Raw genomic sequence first — 14085 nt, forward strand, 5'->3', positions numbered from 1 at the left:
TAAAAGGATCAGGCCCAAATTAACGGGCCCAACACCCACTGAGAGAAAACTGTTTCACATCCGAAGAGAAGTGAGTAGTAGAATGCAAGGTCCAGATTGGAGCGGAATCCTCTGGCAGAGAGGATCATTGCTTTCCGAGGAGGATGTCTCCAGTCCGAGAGAGGACATCTCCTGTCCGAGGAGGAGGATAAGTTGGGAATAGCAGTTTTACCCTGACGGGTATGAGCAACACGGAGACTAATTGAGCCGGATGAAAAAGCTCTCCCGAGAAATCTGATCGTCCGAGAGCCCACCTGATCAAGATAAGCTCAAAGCACACTCAAAAACGATAAGGATGAAGAAATATCTGAGGAAAGGCTGCTGCCACCGTATTCAATGCATTGCAACAGCTTTTCTGGCCGCATTTATGTGGAGAAGACACCCTGAACAGTGTTTCATGACCTACCGCCACTCACACAGAGATGAAAAGCAGCTGCCTGACGTGACAGGTACTTTGAGCACGTCCACGGATGGGGAGCACGGGACGGTAGGGATGAGAGTGAGAGTGTGCTATATAATAGAGGGTGAGGGTATTGAAACGGGGCATGAATGTGGGCGAAGCTGATCAATAAATAAGAAAAGAAGTGATAATCTTTTGCCAAAAAAAACTCCTTGTCCACTCTAGTTCTTCAACCCATACTCTACAAATTAATTGTCTTGGGTTTTACGTAGAGAAACTAGACCCTACACTTTCTATTTTTTATATTGTGTGTTTTTTTCTTTTAATTGATACTAAAGTCTAAAATTATGAATAATTAGTTTTGAATTGAGGAAATGTTTAATGGTAAACTTTTATATTTATTATAATATATATACACACACATACATATATATATATATATATATATTTAAAACATAAAAAATAGCGATAAATCCGAAACGGTACACCGGTATTTGACCGGTATCCGAAATATATCTACCGCTGAACAAACGGTACAGCCTCCGGTACAGTATTGATCCCTTGGTTTAGAGACTAGACAAAGTTATCCCTAAAACCTTACTTCTACGTATAAATATTCATAATTAATTTTAATCTAATTAAAGTATAAATAAATTTAAAATGATTTGAAAAAAATACATCCAAATTCAAAAAAAAAAATTAAAAGAAATTATACACGTTCCAAAAGATAGTTCAATAAATGTAAAAATAAAAATGAAAAACTTCAACGATTTTTATGAACTATCATTGACAATACAAAGAAACTTAGTTTTGACTCTTTAGGTTAATTTGTAAAAAATGCATCTAAGAAACCGCTACTTCCCACACTAAAATAGAATATCAAGAACTTTTAGTACATTATGGGTGATAATTCGTTTTCGAGTCTTGTCAAGGTAAGTATTCCAAATTCCAATACATAGCTCAACTTTAACTTGGTCCAATTAATAATCATATCAAAAACCTCTCACACGTAACACAACATGTTTTTAAGCAGGTTGCCATGACACAATTCATATCAACTTACAGACTTACAGTGCATCTGTAAAGTGTGTAGTTAAAGTAGTATGTTTCTTGCTGCAAAACCATTTCTCTGATGTCTCTCTATCGGACCTATCACACTGTCAGAATTTGCACCAAAACTGACTTTTGTCACTCTGTACAGCCAATGGAACAGAAAGGGCAGCAATGCCAGTCCAAAGAAGGGAAAGGACTTGTTTGAACTAACCGGTGAGGGATCGTTCGCTCGTTGCACTCTCACTCCAAGTTGCATGGCCTTTCTTTTCTTTTCTTTTTTTTTCTTTTTTTAATTAATTAGTCAAAATATATACAAATTTTCATAAATTTTCATAAATAATAGCATGTTTGTTATAGTTGGTACATAATAATAAAAGGTGATATTAATAGTTAACTCATATATACGGAAAATTGTTCATCAAAAAAATATAAACGTAAAATTGTCACTAGTATTTCTTTTTCCTTGATATACATTTCATCTATGTAATTTGGTTGAGAGTCTTGAGACCTAAGGCCCATATTCTGAAAAGGTCTTACCCCTTTAAAAAAGGTATCACACCTATCATAAAATACCCAAAAATTTATGATAGTAAGTAGTTAAAAATTACAAAGGGTTGTGCACCATTTTTTTCACATCCAAAAACGCCTCCAAAATATTAGATCAATGGAAACTCAACCAATGGAGATCCTAACTTGTTTGAAAACAAATTTATAAATGTGTCGATTTGTCTATGGAGATTAATTAATTTTCCCTAATGACTTTTTGATTAAATTTATATAAACCAATACTTTATACGATAGATTGTCAACATTAACTACCTAGTCTCCCATATGGCAACACACAAATCAATCACTATCTATTTTTTAACATGAAATCAAATTGAAAAATAGATTACAACTTTATCTTATCATGAATCACCTTATGCAAGATAAAGTAAACCTTAAAAAAAAAAAAAAAAAAATTGCAAATGACACAAAGTTGACCACGCCTTAGCTTGTGAGGCCCTCACATATGGCAGTGTGTGGAGGTTGGGAGATAGTACTTTGCGAGTTTTTTGGTGGTTAGACTACAAGGCTTTGGGTGATGGGAAGACGGTTCCGGTCAACAATTTATGGCAATTAAACTATGGCGACGATGATGATGAAAGCAAGGATCACCATAGGCTTTGAATCTCTCAGATCTAGTTGCTCCAACTGCAAGCCTAGCATTGAGTTGAGTTAGGTATGAAAAATTTGGGTTGGTTATGAAAAATGGTATGAAAATTTTGGTAGAATGAAGTTTGGGTATGAAAAATCAATGTGAGTTGAATACATCATCATCATCATCATTATTATTATTTGTAGGTACTCTGAAAATAAAGCCCAAGCCCACTAAGAACAATGGTACATTGTCCTTCATATCAAGCCCAAACAATAAATTACTTTAGAAAGTAGGAAAATACTTCAAGTGCAATTCTAAGCTAGGTTCAAGTCTAAGGCCAAAGAGCCAGAGTAATAGAGAGGTGTAATTCAAGTAGTAATTGAGAATAGTGCTCTCCTTGGGTAGGTCTGAGGATTAGTTTCTTATATAAGATTGGTCCAAGTTTTACACCAGATTATACATTGTTCACTTCACTGTTTTTTAGAGGAAGTATTCATCATCCCTTTTTTATGGGAGGTCCCCCCCCTCCCCCTCCCCCTCCCTTTTATATCCCTCCTACTTGCATCTTATCCCTCCACTCGTATGCCTCATGGCATTTCTCAGGATACTTGTCTCATCAAAACTCTACTGAAGGTGGTAGAAGGGGCTGCTAGTTGTGAAGTTACTGTTCAGATATCATTTCCTCAATAATATAGTTGATAAGGTTGGTGTAGAGTATTCAATGCGTAGGGGGGAGGTGTACCTTTCAGGAAGTTTCCTCCCACCATCTTTGTCCCCATTATGGTCCTTTCTCTTCTCCATGGGATTTTATAAGATACTAACTGCCGTGTTTCCACTTCCATACTTGGGTCAGTGAAGTCCTCAGAGCCTATTTACCTCTTCGGGCTGGATTATGCAAGATACTCTGTGGTTTAATCATCCTCAGTCCTCGGAACTCTCACATTATTATTATTATTATTATTATTTATATAGAAATGGGTTGGTGTTAGAGTTTTAGATATAGGATTTTGGTGAAGGCTTTGTATAAAGATTGATTTGGAAAAAGGTTTGAGAGATGAATTGATTGGTGAAACTTTGTTATGTTATATTTTTTGAGGAAGAACATATAGTGGAGCGATCATCCCTGTTGATTTGAGAAAATGTTGAAAATAAGATATAAGTAATTTATTTTATTTTATTATATTTTAGGATTTATTTCAATTTTTAAAAGTTTTTATTTTATTTAATTACATGGAATAATTAAATTTATATGGCATGATTTCATTGAGCCAACTAGCACATTCGATAGCCTTAACTAACACTTGATAGACACATTAGCACTAACATGGAGGGATTGGCTCCCAATCAAAACGATTAATAACGTAAGGGGAGCATATCAAAATTTTGAATTTTGAAGGGACAAATTAAAATTATCCCAAAATTTAGGGGTATAATTTGCAATTTAATCTTAACAAAATAATAAAATTTCATTTATTTTTTTAAAATTTTATGCTTGAACCATATTATTTGTTTCTCTATATGAAATTAACCTTATTAGTTTGGTTAGTTTTTTTTTTTTTGAGAAAAAGTTTGTTTGTATTAATTCATCCAATTATGTGTTTAATTCATCAAATTAACCTTGGTTTATATAGTATTAAATAAATAAATAAATTTAATTAAAATTTAAATCTAAAATCTCTACTTAAATTTATCACCTTGAGTCTCAAACTATGTTGAGCTGTCCTTGATTGTGGTTTAGCACCACTCATATTTTATTGTCTCAAACTATATTGTGAGGGTGCCTAGCACCATTCATAAATTGAAAAAAAAAAACTCAAAAAACCTATTTAAATAATTCATAGATATTTTATGGGTAAACTATGTTTTTGGTCCCTATCCTATACACCATATTTCAATTTGATCATTAATCTTTCAATTGTGTCAATTTGGTTCTTAACCTTTTAGTACCGTGTCAATTTAGTCCATACCGTTATCTTTTGGACAAAAATTGATGACGTGTCTAATGACCAAAATAAAAAATTAGTTTTCGCTGATGTGAGAATAAACTAAAATTTTATTTTGATCGTTTGCCATGTCAGCAATTTTTATCAAATATATAACGGCAGGGACTAAATTGACATGACCTTGAAATGTTATAGACCAAATTGACACAATTGAAATGTTAGTAACTAAATTGGAATATGGTATAAAAAATAGGGACCAAATATGTAATTTATCCAAATTTTATTGTTTAATTTAGACTAAGATACCTTGCCCTTAAAACAAGTAATAATATTGGATGTTGACTGTTGATAACATCTAGAAAATCATATGATTGGTGCTAACTTTATTTACCCTTCCAAACTCGAGACCTCACTAGGAAATCAATCTAGAACCTGGTATCATCAACAAGATGTTTCTCATTTTATTTCGATTTTGAGCTATTTTAAAAAAAAAAAAAAAATTGATTTACAACATAATGAAATTGTCTATCTAAAAAACAATGTTTTACATTTAAAAACTGAAGAGTTTTTTTAAAGATGCAAACCAAGTTGGGTATATATTTAGGCATTCCCCCCACCCCAAAGAAAGCCTCCAAAATATTGAGTCAACATAAATCCATCATAATTGAGAATTATCTTATATATTGGTTACATGCAATCAATGTCTCATAGTTAGTGGAGACCACACGTATGTAGATCTCACATTTTGAAACCTTAGTTACATGTAGATGTTACACAAGAATCTACTCCAAGGCCTACTCAATACTTTTTGGTTTTTCTTAATATAGTTAGCATCCTTGAGGTTTGAGCTAATACCAAGTAGTTCCAAGACATTTCAAAATTAATCGATTTGGTCCCTGCAATGATCAAATTGGTTATTGTATTTTAGAAATACAATAATTTAATCTCCAAGAGCACATGATTTAGGGACCAAATTAGTTATTTTTTAAAAATATCTTGGACCTGCTTGGCATTAGCCCAAATCTTAGGGGCATCGATTGTATTTTACCCATATTTTAATTATCCATTAAATATTAATTATTCAACTTTCTATAGTATTTTCTTTTTCTTTTTTAAATCATTCTTCTTGTTTTTTGAGATGCAAATTGCTAATCTAGTTTTTATATTTATGTTTTATTAACATATGTTTTACAAATTTATTAAGAAAATTGATTGTTAATGATTATTCGGCACACTTGTAACCATTTTTTTTTTAAGTGAAATAGATTAGGTTCCTTTAAAAAAAATTGATTACCATTTTACAAAACTCTTTTTTGGTACAATTTTGGGAGATTTTTTGTTTATATTAAAGGGCTTGGAGACCCTTTATAAGTTTTTGGGACAAGTGAAGGTTTAGTTCCTAAGGCTAGAACCGGCACTCACTATCTCCTAGATTTATTTATTTTTCTTCTTCATATTACTAAGGTTTGTATATATGGTGTGTTATTAGGGTTGTTTTCATCTCGAAAATTATTAAAATCATAGTTAATCGAACTGTTTCGGATGAGACTTTCCAACTTCCTTTGTATGAGGTTATTTGTACCGAGAGATTTTTTTTTTTTGAGAAAGAATATCATGAATTTTATACAAAAACTTTTAGCCAAAATCAGCTAAGAGAACAAAATTTAAGCGTGGAGGAACATTCTTTATCCACGCAAAGAAATCGCTAACATATCTAATATGTCAAATAAAGTTATGACTTATGAGTCACAGAATTACCTTATTTGCAAATATGAGAAAGACTAAGATAATAAAGAAATCAAAATAGAGTTTTGACCCAGCAACAACATGACCATGGGGAGACATTAAAAGTTAGGAATTGAGTTACAATTTTTCAAAAAAAAAAAAGGAATTGAGTTACAAAACTCAAAATTATTTTATTGTCCAGCAAAATTGAGGCAAAATTATACATGCGCACAAAGCTGCCGAGTAATGTCCAACAAGGACCAAGTTAGCTTAGGACCGTCCAAAACACAAGACAACAACCTCAGGTGGGGCTGGTAGTGTAAAGTAATGTAACCTTACTCAAATCAATTAGAGAGGACAACAATTCGTGGAATCTATATCCTTTATTGTACATAAATATATATTTCATACATATTCCTAATCCTAGTCCTATATCTTCTCTTCCGGATCAAAGTTTCTTTTGCCTTTCCCCAGAACACATGACACATGAGCCACATAATAATTGTAGAAAGATCTTTTGCTGTATTAATAGGAGGCAGATGTTTTTTTTTTTTTTTTTTTTTTTAAAGAAACAAAAGAGAAGAAAAGAGGTTCTAATACAAAGACACATCACCCCCCCCCACAAAGAAAGCCTCCAAAATATTGAGTCAACATAAATCCATCATAATTGAGAATTATCTTATATTGGTTACATGCAATCAATGTCTCATAGTTAGTGGAGACCACACGTATGTAGATCTCACATTGTGAAACCTTAGTTACATATAGATGTTACACAAGAATCTACTCCTAGGCCTACTCAATACTTTTTGGTTTTTCTTAATATAGTTAGCATCCTTGAGGTTTGAGCTAACACCAAGTAGTTCCAAGACATTTCAAAATTAATCGATTTGGTCCCTGCAATGATCAAATTGGTTATTGTATTTTAGAAATACAATAATTTAATCTCCAAGAGCACATGATTTAGGGACCAAATTAGTTATTTTTTTTAAATATCTTGGACCTGCTTGGCATTAGCCCAAATCTTAGGGGCATCGATTGTATTTTACCCATATTTTAATTATCCATTAAATATTAATTATTCAACTTTCTATAGTATTTTCTTTTTCTTTTTTAAATCATTCTTCTTGTTTTTTGAGATGCAAATTGTTAATCTAGTTTTTGTATTTATGTTTTATTAACATATGTTTTACAAATTTATTAAGAAAATTGATTGTTAATGATTATTCGGCACACTTGTAACCATTTTTTTTTTTTTTTGGGAGTGAAATAGATTAGGTTCCTTTAAAAAAATTGATTACCATTTTACAAAACTCTTTTTTGGTACAATTTTGGGAGATTTTTTGTTTATATTAAAGGGCTTGGGGACCCTTTATAAATTTTTGGGACAAGTGTAGGTTTAGTTCCTAAGGCTAGAAGCGGCACTCACTATCTCCTAGATTTATTTATTTTTCTTCTTCATATTACTAAGGTTTGTATATATGGTGTGTTATTAGGGTTGTTTTCATCTCGAAAATTATTAAAATCCTAGTTAATCGAACTGTTTCGGATGAGACTTTCCAACTTCCTTTGTATGAGGTTATTTGTACCGAGAGTTTTTTTTTTTTTTTTTTGAGAAAGAATATCATGAATTTTATACAAAAACTTTTAGCCAAAATCAGCTAAGAAAACAAAATTTAAGCGTGGTGGAACATTCTTTATCCACGCAAAGAAATCGCTAACATATCTAATATGTCAAATAAAGTTATGACTTATGAGTCACAGAATTACCTTATTTGCAAATATGAGAAAGACTAAGATAATAAAGAAATCAAAATAGAGTTTCGACCCAGCAACAACATGACCATGGGAAGACATTAAAAGTTAGGAACTGAGTTACAATTTTTCAAAAAATAAAAAGGAATTGAGTTACAAAACTCAAAATTATTTTATTGTCCAGCAAGATTGAAGCAAAATTATACATGCGCACAAAGCTGCCGAGTAATGTCCAACCAGGACCAAGTTAGCTTAGGACCGTCCAAAACACAAGACGACAACCTCAGGTGGGGCTGGTAGTGTAAAGTAATGTAACCTTACTCAAATCAATTAGAGAGGACAACAATTCGTGGAATCTATACCCTTTATTGTACATAAATATATATTTCATACATATTCCTAATCCTAGTCCTATATCTTCTCTTCCGGATCAAAGTTTCTTTTGCCTTTCCCCAGAACACATGACACAGGAGCCACATAATAATTGTAGAAAGATCTTTTGCTGTATTAATAGAAGGCAGATGTTTTTTTTTTTTTTTTAAGAAACAAACACACACAAGAGAGAAGAAAAGAGGTTATAACACAAAGGCACATCACAACTCCACTCAAAAGTCATGGTAACTTTTAAGGGAGGGTGAGACAAGTTATACTACACACAATATACTCTCTTAAACAATGTGGGACAATTACCTATTATTTTTTTGAGAAACAAACACAAACACACAAGAGAAAGGAAAATGAATTCTAGTAGGAGAGAGATGTTAATAACACACTAATCACTTTTCCATTAAAATAAAACCCACTCAAATGCACACTAATCACTTGCTTCAAATCAAGGTCCTTAGGCATTGTCGATGTGACATGTTGCATAATGAATTCTCAGCTATAAGATTCAAATACTTCATAGACTTCCATTTCATTATTCATTCAAACTAATTTTTTTTTCAAATTGTTAGTGCATAAGTCCAACTCACGACTAAAAGAAAAGTGTTATGTCTATAACATATTCACAATACTTTTATAATAAATTTAATTAACAAATTGTTATAGATTTTTAATTTGATTCTACTACTAAAATTATTTTCTTTCGCACTAGTAAAAGCAAATAACACACTACGTTTTTTTCCAACCAAAATCTAGTTCTCTACTTTACCACTAAACCACCAGCCCAATAGGCACTATATTCATTCAAACGAATCAAACCTTTTACAGATTGCTCTTCCTTTTTTGTAGCAACAAGAAACAACAGAAATCAAATTGAAAAAAAAGGCAACAAGGAACAACATTTGTGTGCACGCGTGTGAAGTACAGTAGTAGTGTTAAAGGCTGGGGGAGTCAAGAAAAAAAATCTAGTGGGACCCTACGTCAAAATTGACAGGTGCAAATTCCAAGTTACAGCGAGAGTGGGTCCCACATGACAGCCATGCTGATTACACACTTACACTATTACGGGTACCGTGTTACACGAGCTTCGATATGGCAACGACAAAACATTCTTAAAAAACAGAAAAAAACTATAATAAAATAGAATAGAATAGAATAAAATAAAACAAAATGTCGTTCCGAAAAACCTCGGACTTCGAGGTTGTTCTGTGGTTCTATTCTCTCTCTTATTAACAGATCGAAGAAAAAAAAAAATCGGATTCTTCTGTAGATTCTGCGGCATGCTCGTACTGACCCGTTGCTATTGCCTCATGTTTGGGTTTGAGTAACAATGCGTGTGAATCACGCGCCGTGTGACCCAAGTCACCCAACAATTGTGATTTTTTTTTAATAATGAAAAAAGTAATTAACATTTGTTTGAACTATTTTTTTAATTTTGAGAAAATAAAAAAGTTATTAAAATTTTGTGACTCTTTTTATAATTATGTCATTGTTGTTTTTCTTGATAAGAGAGTAAAGAATTGACATAATTTTGTGCTACAACTCGTCATGTAGACACACTTTCACCAATCATAACTTGTCATTTGGCGAATTATTACATAAAATTGTGTCAATTTCAGTGGTATTAACATTATTCTCAATAAGGTGAGCAAAATTTTTGGGAAAAGTACGTCAAAAATCATAAAATACTTGGTATACGCCCACATTTTTAATGGGACACTTCAAACCCAACATTTTCATAAGTAGGCCACTTTAAACTCTATATTCGAGCTTTTTTAAGGTATATTAGTGAACTCCACCCCCCCCCCCCATTTGTATTTTGTTAGAGATAACTAAACTAAAATTTCCCCTCAAAAAAAAAAAAACTAAACTAAAATTTTTTTTTAAAATTTTAATTTATTATTGATGAAGCTGAGAAATTCACCAGTGAGTCACACGATACTTTCGCGCTCGAACATGAACCTACACAATACAAAGAAGAAAACCTGTCAAAGAGCACCGGTGTGATACCAGCCAAATGCCCTCTGAAGGTTAAGTCAGAAATATTCTCACAACTCTAGAGTGCTAGAGAGGGTAAATAATGCGTACCTTTATTGGTGAGAGTATTGAGACTTTTATAGTAGTCGAAAGTTTTCCCTCTTTCGCTTGGAATCCAAGTCATTTCCTTGTAGAAATCATCTTTTTTAGAGTCCGAAACGTGGTGAACAGATCTTCTCCTTATAGGGAAGATCTTCACCAATATATGAAAATTCTAGAATTCAGGTTGTGCAAGGACTCTGTTTAGGGCTTTTCGAGGATGGGCCAAAGTATTTCCATTAAGAGGTCCAACAGGCCCCTGGCCGATCAGCCCATCTTTCTTCCATCCGTCCATCTCAGGTCCGTCCACGTAAGGTCTTATATGAATAACAAACTCGCCTCTTTTTTTGGCTCACGAACTATAGTTAGTCCGTCCATTCACTCTAGGCGTCCAAGCTCGTTTTTTCTCCCTTTCAATTATTATTCTTAAAATATTTTTAACATCATAGATTTTGTTTAGGTACCATTTTCTTATAAAATTAAATAATTCATATATTATTCAGTGATTAAGTAAGTCATATATTACAAATTTTATATTAAAAGATATTTTAATTTATACATCACTCATAATACTGCATACTTGTGGAATACAATAAATGCCTAGCATATATAACAGCTGTTTGACCCATTATAAAAAAGCAACAAACAACACACAGATCAATAATTATTTCAAAAAACTGTCATTTCCATCAATCTCTCAGAAAACCTCGGTATCATTTTCTTTTTTTTTTTGGTTAAAGCCTCGGTATCATTTTCAATTGACATTTTATGAGACTTTGCATTATTTGAGTAAAAGATCAACATATTAAATACTAAAAAGGAGAGCAATATATTAGAGAAAAAAAATGATTACTCAAGGAAAATTATGAAAACTAAAGATATTAACCGCATAATCTGAGAGTGCATTGTTGAAATTGGGTTGACAAAACCTACAATTCCTTAGATAATATTTTATTATTCATGCTTAACAGGTTTTTTTATTTTGCTATTTTCTTTATCACATGCCTTAAATAGAATTGTGTTAAAACCAGTAAAGATTGTCATGTAGTATTTTCATAAAATTAACAAACTTGAGTAGGGCTTTTATAAATTTTTTGAGAAATGATATGTCTACAATATTCTTACAATATTTTTATAACAAATCTTAAGTGGCAGGTTGTTACTGATTGTTATTATTGAGGCAAAAAAGAAATCTTAGTATTAGTTTCAAATTTAAACTAATAACAACTAACCATCTGTGATTTGTTGTAAAAATGTTGTAAAATTGTTGTAAACGTAGCATCTCTCATTATAAAATCTATCTATAAGCTTATTTATTTTTAGGAGATATTACATTTTTTTTAAAATTCATTTAAAAGACTTTTAAAGCAGTCCAATTCACTTTTTTAGAAGATCAAACTCTTAAAAGTTTAAATTTATCAAGCAAAAAAAAAAAAAACTCTATTGGCACTAGGGGGAGATATTACATGACTCCCCTTAGTGAAAATGTAGCTCTGTCATTAAAAGTTATTCGACTTTATGGGATTATTAATATACACCTTAACATGTGCAATTCAATGCTTATTAAAGTAACCTAAGATTTATTGATTGCTCAGATGAACTTCTGAAGTTTTTTTTTTTTGGCTTATGAGTTAATGATTATCTTTGTCATGCCAGTGTCATTAGTTAGGGAGAAAATATAGGTTTACAACTTTTGTTATAATTATGACGTAATTGATTATGAATTGTAAAGAAAAAGTAATTGGTATATATAAAGTGATTGCTCATTATACAATCAACTACTTTTTAACAAGTTGTGATAAAAATCGTGATACAAGTTGTAAAAGATAGTGTGTACCTAAAATCATTGATAATTAAAGGGCTTGGAGTTTGTTTTGATTTATAATTACCGACTTGATTTTTGAAAGAAACACTAAAACTAAATAGGAGTGCTGAGAGCAGTATAAACATTAAAGCCATACATCTTCTACTTAAAAAAACATATTTGTATTCATTTATCTCCAATAATTTATTTTACTTTCTAATGGTATGAATTTGTATTTGCTTTTTATTTTTTTTATTTTTTATAGCTATTTAGGTATATTTAATGTTTTAGAAATTTATTTATTTGTTAGATACAGTTTTCAACAAATAAATAAGTAAATTTTAAGTAAAAAATTAATACAACGCTCTTTACTTTAGTTAAGCTTATTATTAAAAAAAAAAACCAGTTTATGGTGGAAATTAATAACAAAAAATCTACAATTTCAAAATTGTTAGCACATCCTCTGCTATAAAACCACTTTTACTTATCTTAAAAAAAAAAAACAACATTTTACTTTTTTATTTTCTTTTTAAATTCTTTCCCATGTGTCAAACTTTCCTTGTAAACTCTTTTTTTCTTTTTCTTTTGTTCCTTTTATCCACTAGTTCCCTCTAGTCCAACTAGTTGGAAATATATTTGTATTGCATCACCTCGATTTTCCAAAATACAACGGAAGAAGAGAAGAGGCACGAGACCCATCGCATCACCAACTAATCAATCACAAGCTCCCAGAAGAACTGGAGCAACCAAAAAGAACTGAAATTCTCCTTACATTTATGATTTATTTTACTGCTCATTCCTTTATTTATTTACCATTTTTTCAACTTTTAATTCTCTTTCGGAATATAAAGAGCAGTGTTTTTTTCTCTTATATTTATGGTAGAGTTCGCTTATTAAATTCATGAAAAAGTTCACTATGAATGTACGAGGAAGAAACACAATTTCTCCGTACTCTGAGAATACTTAAAAATTTTACATTTTCAACTAGTAGTATCTCTCCAACCCATTGAAATACTTCAAATACATCGCTTCAGTCATCACTCTTCAGTGAAGCTGCTATAGGGTGACCTGTGAGAGATTATTTCAATTCTGGTTTATGTGTAATTTTTTAGGTATAGTTCTATTTTTATTTAGCTTATTTTTTAACCCATATTTTAATGTAAATAAGCTCTTCTAAACAATTGCTATCGAAACATGATTCCTTTTACTACATCTCTCTTTTCCTCAAGTGAAAATGAAAATTTAGGGAATTCAACCTTCATAAATAGGGGTTGAAGGCCACAAACATATAATTATTCATAATCAAACTCTCTTAACAACTTAAAATAAATTTGTAATTTGTGATTGTGACACTAAGTATGATTTTAGAGACCATCAACCTTCTTGCATTGGCTATGAAGAGGTTTTTTATTTTTATTTTTTATATTTTATATTTTATTTTATTTTTTCATTTTTATACAAGATAGAAATCCTACTCTAATCTAAGCTAAGTATATATGTGTATGAAGCTTCCTCTTGGAGAGTCGAATCTTGATTCTTGTCCCCTACACATTACAAGTACTTATACTTGTAGAATGACCATCACACCAAGAATATACGGTGGTAGGCTATTGAAGAGTTAGCTGCTAAGACTAAAGTACTAAACAAAGTTTTAAACTAACTAATTAAGTGGTTTGATATTCATAATGATAGAAAAAACTAATTTTTCTGTATGCAATATTATTAGATGGGTCCTTTTGTGTAATAAGAGTAAAACATCCTAATC

The sequence above is a fragment of the Quercus suber genome, unplaced genomic scaffold (genome assembly GCF_002906115.3).
Source record: "Quercus suber isolate HL8 unplaced genomic scaffold, Cork oak 2.0 scaffold_449, whole genome shotgun sequence".
NCBI classification, from domain to species: Eukaryota; Viridiplantae; Streptophyta; class Magnoliopsida; order Fagales; family Fagaceae; genus Quercus; species Quercus suber.